Source organism: Hylobates moloch, unplaced genomic scaffold (assembly GCF_009828535.3).
Source record: "Hylobates moloch isolate HMO894 unplaced genomic scaffold, HMol_V3 SCAFFOLD_5, whole genome shotgun sequence".
In the NCBI taxonomy this organism is placed as follows: Eukaryota; Metazoa; Chordata; class Mammalia; order Primates; family Hylobatidae; genus Hylobates; species Hylobates moloch.
This window is the reverse complement of record NW_026652280.1, coordinates 60,170,983-60,180,232: the sequence shown is the minus strand read 5'-3', so window position 1 is coordinate 60,180,232 and position 9,250 is coordinate 60,170,983.

Genomic DNA, 9,250 nt, shown 5'->3' with positions numbered 1-9,250 from the left:
CGATATTTCACTCACCTCAAAGATAGAAACTAAAACCTAATGCTCACAGAGCTCACACTGGCTAATGTGTGTGAGAAAGGAAAAAGCAAACATCCTGGTTTTGGAAAGAGGCTCTGAGAATTATTTTAAATTAATGCTTTAGGAAACTGATGTGGTATTACCTTGCTGTGATGGATACACACAGTTAATAAGAAGATGGGCAAATAAAGCATACTCCATGCCCAAAGACTATAAGGCTCTGGTATATGCAGGATTCTGTGACCTTTAGACCACAAAGAAGTATCATTCAATAACAGTATCCCTCAAATGTAGGATCCTCAAAAAATGTAACATCCTCTTGGGCATGATTATTCCACCTTCTCCTGTTTTTCTATGGACTCATCATAAGTAGGTGATTAAAACTGTTATATCAATCGCAAAGAATTACTTAAGTTTTAACATCGCATACAGAAGTTAATTTGAGAGAGACTAAACTTGGTAGACTTATAACAGCTTTCAAGCATTAAAGCACAGTATCACGAGTTGTACATGATATAAAGAAAAAAGTAAATAGTTCCTGTTATTACTGAAAACTTGAGTAAAAACAATGCTTGGCTTCAAAAGACAAACACGGTATTAGATGAAATTGAAGCCTGGCAAAGAGAATAAACCTGCCCAGCCAATCTTGAGTGGTAGAGAAAGTGAGAGTGGTGTTAGAATTCATTTAAGGAGGACCACAGAATAAAACCTTTAACTGTCTTAAAGATTACAGGAGCCAAAGTATACATGCGTAATCAGAGGTGGGCAGGCACAATCTGAAAAGCAAGTGTGAAAAGTGGAGATGTAAGGGTTCAGATATACCAAGTGAATATGATTCTTAAGAACCAAAGAGAGAATAATGACAAGCAAAGAAAGAGGAAGAAAATATGGTCACATAAGGAATTAAGTTTACAGCAGAGGGTAATTGGGGAGACAGGTTGGGAAAGGCACAAAACATCTTTTTTAAGTGAAGATGGCTGATTATTATCTAATTCAGAACAAATATATAAGCCTGACTTGTTACTTATATGGAATAGCTAAAAGCCTTCTCTTCTCACATACTTATATAATTTCTATGTGGAAGGCAGTGAGTTAATATCACTGAGCTGGTAAATTATACAAAGGCTACTCAGACATGGATCCTGCAATCAACAACTAAAATTTAATGGTTAAGGTTGAACAAAAGCTTTATTTGAGTGATACTTTTAAGAACTAGTCTCTCACAAGTATGTCTCTCAAATGTTGCTGACATATTTTTATAAAAATTTTTAATTGATTGGTTTGTTTTAAAATTTTCTCATCTGTGTTATATTCCTAATTGGTGACCCTTAACCTTTCTCCTGGCTGAAAGTCCACCATGCCTAACTCACTAGGAGCCTTTTGTTTTAGCTTTGCTACAATTCTAATATACTTGTGGAAAAAATGTATGATCATAAATGGTATATGAGATTTACTGTATAGCTAAAAATCATTGGTAGGACACAGGAAAAAGGGATTCTTTCCCAGTAGAGGAATCAGAAAAGTCTCCATGAGGCATAACTTGTGTCTTAAAATTGAATAGCTTCAGGGCAATTAAAGACAGAAAGAAGGTGTTCAGAACATAGAGAACACTTCAGCCAAGAGAAGGACACACACAAAAGCCCTGAAGTGAGAGGAGGCACAGCCAGCCATGAGGGTCTGACAGAGGCCCCTGCGACCAGAATACAAACACAGAACTCAGTCCATGATGAGGCTGCCAGGATAGGCAGGCATCACACCATGCCTGGCCTCTCAGAATAGTGGAAAACAGCCTCCATGTAGCTTCAAACCAATGAGAAGACACCCCCTGGGTTTTAAGGAAGGCTGGTGGCTTATTCATATTTGTGTTCTGAAAATACCATTTAATGTAAAAATGTAAATGTAATGTAGAAAACAGGAAGGCATTGAGAGTGAACTACTAGAACTACTAGAAAAAGCAAAGCAAATTACATATGCAATTTAATTATTCAAAATTTATTTGAATATGTACCAAGGCCAAGTCATGTGCTAGGTGTTACTAGAGTTATAAAAGAGGGACTGTATTTACACATACGTGTGTGTATGTGTGTGTGTTTATATTAACATATATGTAGATATACACATATACACATACTTAAATATACTTACACAAAGGAAACAACTTACACAATACTTAAAGGAAATAGCTTACATAAAGGAAATCTTTAAAATGATATGTATATTTGTGAGTGAATAACAAAAAGAGTAGTATAGATCACAAAGACTATGAGAATATAGTAAAAGGGAGCATCAGAGTGTGCTAAAATATTTGGCCAATGCTTTATCAAAGAGATGGGACTTAAGAGTGAACTTCAAGAGGTTAGCAAATGTTCCAGTTACCTATTGTTGCATAACAAGCCACTCCAGAACAATATCAATCATTTCTTGTACTCATGATTCTGCAACCTGGGCATGGCTCAATAAAGCTGGTTTATCTTCAGCTGGGGAGCGTCCACTGGGCCTGGAAAATCAACCTCCATAATAGCTTAATCACATGGCGGGCAAGTGGCTGCTCACTGTCAGCTGGGGACACAGATGGGATACTGGACAATAGTCTTGTTCCTTTCCTCATGGACCTCCATACTTGGTTGCTTCATCTTCTCCAGAGTATGTTGGCTTCAGAATAGTCAGTTCTCTCACATGGTGACTCAGTCATTCAAGAGCAAGTATCTGAAGTAGTTAGGTGTCTTAAGGTTAACCCAGAAATTTACATGGCATTATTTCCGTCATATTATATCGGTTAAACAGTCACAGAGGCCATTTCTAGTTCAAATGAAAGAAACAAATCCCCACCTCTCAATGGAAGGAGCATCAAAGAATTTACAGCCATCTCTAATCTACCATAAAAGAATGCACACAGATTAGGTGGACGTAGAAACTATTCAAGGTCAGGGCACAAGAGATGATTTCCACAATCAGTAATAATAATAATAACTGAGATCCAAGGAGTAATTAATATTTGCCAGACACGGTAAAATATGCTTTGTAGGAATTATACAATTTATTCATTACCACCATCTTACGAGGTAAGAATTAGCATACTCATGTCACAGATGGAGAAACTACAGCTTAGACTGAAAAGGAACTTGTCCACCATCACTGACCTGATAAGGAACAGAGCCTGTGTTTGAAATGAGAGTCTGACTTAGAGTTTTAATGATTTAGTCACTACGACATGCTACTGATTGGTTAAAATGGAACAAAAATTTGAAATCTTTTGTGAGATAGGCAAATATTTTCACCTATTAACTACATACTTAAATTGAAATCACTGCACATGACAGCATTTGGGGAAGTAATAAGACTCTCTTATCAATGTAGAATTGCCTCTGACAATTTCATTTTTTGATATTTAGAAGCTTATTGATTTCAATATACAAGTTCATTGAATTGTAAATAGATGTTTATAATCAGCATTGCCATATCAATAATTCCATTATAAGTTCATAGTTTAACTTCATATTTGAATAAAAACAATGAGTTCTTAAGCTTAACTAAATTAGATTTAATGTTAGTATTCATGTGACTCAAACTCTTTTGAATACAAATTACACATGACACAGACAAAAACATTATCTTTTTATTCTTTATCATTGATTATTTCAACACAAATGTGGTAACTTCAGGATAGTTCTCCAGGTAGCCTTAGACTGGCCCAGCTCTCCCCAGTTTCTCACTTGTAGTTCTCAAAAATAACTGTAGAATATTCTAAAAATCCCACATCCTGATACGGAAAAACTGGCTAGAAGAGCTCAGGCTCTGTTCTCGTACCCTCTCCCCATGCCCCACTCCCAGATACAGGATTTCCTTCAGTGCTTTAGTCCAGAGTGTCTTATTGCCCCAGGATATAAAACTCAGGGCAGGTTGCTTTTCTGGGTCCTTCAGTTGCGGTGCAAGTGTCACATGCGCAGAGAAGACTCCATCCACAGTGGGCAGGTTTCCTGAGCCTTGGACTGGCTGGCAATGAATCCTAGGCTCCTGTGTCCCTTGTTACCTATCTGAAAGCAAACTGCTTCATGCAGCTTGTTATGTGTGTAGGCGCTCTGTCTTACCAAACTCAGACAACCTGGTAACCAGCACACAATACTGGTTTATAGTAACCACTAACTTCCTCAGAAGCAGTAAACTTTTAGAGTTTTTCAATTTAATTATGGTAAGAATAGACATGTAAAAACAAAGTGTAATAATAAAAATATGACTAAACTATAATACATGTATAGTGTTTGAATCGTATATTCTTAACATAAAAATATTATTTAATTGTTAGCTAAATGTGATGTGGAAGCTAAAAATGTTTCTAATAGCTATCAACTCACTTTTTTGTTGTCTTTATCATTATGGCTTATCTGAGGGACCCTAAGAAATTTAATCCAAAATAGATGTGTATAATTTTAGACTGAGATTTGTATTCTATTTATTAATACTAAAGCACCTTCTGATTCACTTCAGAGGACAGTAACATTTTGATGGGAAATTCATACAGCATGATTCTTAACTTCACTCTGTATTTTATCTATTTGGTGATATTAATATTTTGTAATAAAATGGCATTTCTAACACTAAGATAAATCATATTTCCAGCTAATCCTCAGAACACTCATTGGAGCCAGCTTTCTGATAAATATAGGCTTTCAATTTCTAAAAGAAAAGAACGGAGAATTTAAGCCATTGAACAAAGATGGTGACTAATACCTGTTCTGATCTTAGGACATCAGATGAACTATTCCAAAGGTGAGGAAATGGAAGCTTCAGGATGGTTTAGGAAACAACTCTGGTAAGGCAAATTTGAGTCTCTTTCATTTCCTTCGGTCTGCCTGTGAAACACTCATACAAACTCCAATGTGAGAAGGACACACTGCCAAGCATGACCTAGAATCCTCTAGAAGTGAGGGAAATATATTTTTGGCTAACAGTCATTTAGTTGATTAATATGTTTATGACGTATAGCCCTTGGCCAAAATAAGCTAATTCTCATGTACCTACCTCATCTTTTTAAAGATCCAACATTCAAACTGATATAAAAATAAAGCACACTGGTGTGTGTCTGTAGTCCCAGGGACTGGAAAGGCTGAGGTGGAAGGAAGGATAGCTTAAGCCCAGGAGTTTGAGGCTGCAGTGAGCTATGATCGCACCACTGCACTACAGCTCCTGTGACAGAACGAGACCCTTTTTTTTTTTTTTAAACAGAGTTTTCCTCTGTCGCCCAGCCTGGAGTGCAATGGCGCGATCTCCGCTCACGGCAAGCTCCACCTCCTGGGTTCAAGCGGTTCTCTTGCCTCAACCTCCTGAGTAGCTGGGAACTTTTTGTATTTTTAGTAGAGATGGGGTTTCCCCATGTTGGCCAGGCTGGTCTCGAACTCCTGACTTTAGGTGATCCACCCACCTCAGCCTCCCAAAGTGCTGAGATTACAGGCATGAGCCACAGTGCCCAGTTACGAGAAAGAGAAAGAGAGAGAGAGAGAGAGGAAGAGGGAGAGGAGAGGAGAGGAGAGGAGAGGAGAGGAGAGGGGAGGGGAGGGGAGGGGAGGGGAGGGGAGGAGAGGAGAAGAGGAGAGGAGAAAATTCCACCATATGAAACCTGTAAGCTCCAATACAAGTAACTCCCACAGATATGATACTTGTAGACAGCCATCACTGCAGTGGTCTTGGTATGACTAAAAGCAGCCATAATAAAGACTACAACAAAAAGTAATAACTCAAGTGAGAATAGGGACCTACCCCTAAGTCTTTATGAAGGATTATTAGTGATGGTGTCTACACAGATATGAGTATAGACACAGTGCTGTTGCAGCTTAATATATCATTGGCCTCAGTGGAGCCTTTAGCATCTGCCACACTGGGTTAACTCAATAGGAAAGGAAGGTAATTTAGAAAGCAGTAGAAATCTCTATATTGTTGCTGTGTATTCTCCCTTTCACCCCCCAAAATCACACAGACTATGAAGTCATCTGTGGCTACCTAGATTCTGCCAAATTCTTCTTTAACTCATTTATTGCTAAAGAGGAGCTAATCTAATTGCAACTCAGATGACTTGGAAAGGGAAGCAAGAGTCATTCTGCATCCAGGAGATGGTAAACAAGAAGATCACAAAGGAGAAATTAAGTAATGAGAAAATAAATGTATACTCATGCAAAACAATGCATAAGAACAATGAATTAGCCAGTCTTTTATGGTATACCAGATGGTACACAGGCTTTGAACTTAAAGTCATTTATTTTTGTAAAAATCATATGATGTCCTAGACTAGGCAGTGCAGGAGCATTAGCTTCAGTGAGACAAAACAAATGAATGAGCTTCTTTCCCAAGAGATGTTTCTGTTGTTGTTTGCTTAAGTCTGTGTTTATCTCAGAGGCTCCAGCAGGAGAGAGAAGAGCAAGCACGAAAGGGAGAATGACACGTGAGGAATTCCTTGCATTTGAGGAAGATGAGGTGGCCAAAGAGACCTGAGCAAAGAGCAGGTTAGTCACCTTGAATCAAAAACTTCTATTCCAGTCAGGCATGGTGGCTCACGCCTGGAATTCCAGCACTGTGGGAGGCTGAGGCAGGAGGATCACTTGAGCCCAGGAGGTGAAGGCTGCAGTGAGCCGTGAGTGCATGATGCACTCCAGAGCCTAGGCAACAGGGAACAGGGTGAGACCTTGACTAAAAAAAAATAATAAAAAAATAGAAAGCAAGCCCTCTACTCCTAGAAAAACCAAAACATAATAGAAACAAGCTTTTCCTATTTTTTTCTTCCTTCTTTTTTCCCACTATATATTGGACTTAAATTTCAAATTCTCTCTACTTTCCTTGATCCCCATAGAGCTTAACACAGCCCCACAGCCCCACAGGTGGAAGACTTGCAATGTACACTGAAAGATGAGTAGAGACTTTTGCTTCATGGAAAGTTATCATGTAGGTTTCAATTAAAAAATAATAAGCGGCCGGGCGCGGTGGCTCACGCCTGTAATCCCAGCACTTTGGGAGGCCGAGGTGGGCCCATCATGAGTTCAGGAGATCGAGACCATACTGGCTAACACGGTGAAACCCTGTCTCTACTGAAAATACAAAAAAATTAGCCAGGTGCGGTGGCGGGCGCCTGTAGTCCCAGCTACTCTACTCGGGAGGCTGAGGCAGGAGAATGGCGTGAACCCGGGAGGCGGAGCTTGCAGTGAGCCGAGATCGTGCCACTGCACTCCAGCCTGGGCAACAAAGAGAGACTCTGTCTCAAAAAAATAAAAAATAAAAAATAAGCCTATGTTCCTCATAATCTCATTCAATTAAGTCTTACGGTTTCCTTTCATGAAGAAGACATCTTCTGTGGCACCTCTTGGTGTTATGAATTAATGTAATTCACTCTCTGTTAAATATGGTAACTTCCTTTCAAGTTGAAAATGTATCTCTAATGGCATATAATTTAGTCTCTCAAAGCCTTTGAAATACCAAAGAGGGGGAAACTGACCCTCTACCCTGCTATTGAGGAAAATGCACATTATTTGATCAGCCAGAGGAGAGTCCAGCATTTAGTGACCTGTGAACGTCTCTATTATCAGCTTTATTTTAAGGTGGAAAAACCACAGTAGTAGCTTACTTTAGAGTTCTTTATAACTAGAGTTGGCCTGCCCTAAAGTACTAAAGTTCTTCTGAACTCAGTGTCCTTATATGTCAAATGGAATAGACTGCAGGGTTGATTATAAATATAATAATGTATCTGGAGGACAGAGGACCATGTAACATGGTGAGCATTTGATAGATTTTTGTGGTTGGCATTATTTCTCTTGTATTAGTTAACTACAATGTTATCAGGGAAATCAAAGATAATCTTCTTATTTGTATCTCTTTGTTTCTTCTACTCAATAATTTTGTATGCGTGTGTCTGCACATGACAGGTCCTTCCACCCTACTCTACCACCAGCCTGCACCCCATACATGTCTCTTGTTAAAAATTAGTATTCAGAGCAAAGTGGACACACTCATTTATCAAGAACCACACTTCACTCTCCAAAATAAATAGAAGAGTAAAGTCTGTAGGGAGAAAGGGAAGAAATGAGGGTTTCAATCCATCTCCCCTGAGCAATAAAATTTCATCTATTAAAAAAACATATTTACTACACCACGTTGTCAGGAAGATCTAGCTATATTATTTTTCCCACGACATATGCATCAAATCTTTGTGAAACAAACATTTTTATATAAAGTAAATGTATCAGTAAAGTACACTAAGCATATTGCCATTGGTATTAGTCAAGATCCTTGACCCATTCTTTACCTACTGAAGAAATGTTTTCAAGATAATATTCAACTACTTTCAAGATGTCTGACAAAAATCTATTGAATTAAATTCTCCCAGTTATGTTCATTGAGGTCCTTATCTTAATCTTACTGCTTTATTATAATTGTATAGCTATAAATCTGACTACAAGTATAGTTTCAGACAGACTATTTCATTTTGGGAAAAGCAAATGATAAAATTTATATGATTTTATTTTTAAGTGCTTCTGCTTATAGATTTACAATATATTAGCTTTCCATGAGTTTGTAGAAAACACTTTTAATTATGTATATAGTTCCCTGAGAAAGTTCATTGTGATTTTTCATTCATTTTGGGTAGGTTATATGATTTTTATTTCTCCATGAAATGGACTGGGATCCTCCCACTCAGATGTCCATGATTTATTACTGACTGAAGCAGCTTAGATTGGTAAGTTCACAAGCTGGTTCTCTTTAATATCCTATTGTGCATGCCATATGGGCCTGCTGTTTTCCATGCAATCCAGTTTTTCAAATATTCCCTCACCTATTCTTTAAAAGATATGCTGCTATTTTAGTAAGCTCTTCATTAACCTCTGATTGTTGTTTTTGTGTTTTATTTTCCTTGTTATAAGATATAGAGTAGAAAAATAAAAAGTCTAAATCAATATCCTAGACATTTTCAAGCAGTATCATTAATTTCATTGATTTATGTTTAGGGACTAGTTTATTTCCTTCCATGAAACTACATCTCTAGAAATACTTTGATAGTAGCATCCATGGAAGTTACCTTCCTACCTTCTTGTTCTAACACAATTAGAAATAACAAATGGTGTTTTCTATTCTCTATGTCTAATGCAAACTACTTTTTGCTTATAGACTAATGGACACAATGCTCAGCTCTTGAGTCAAAAGATAATACTCCATGTTCTCACACTCTCATTTGTCGTAGTGGCTAGTCTATGTT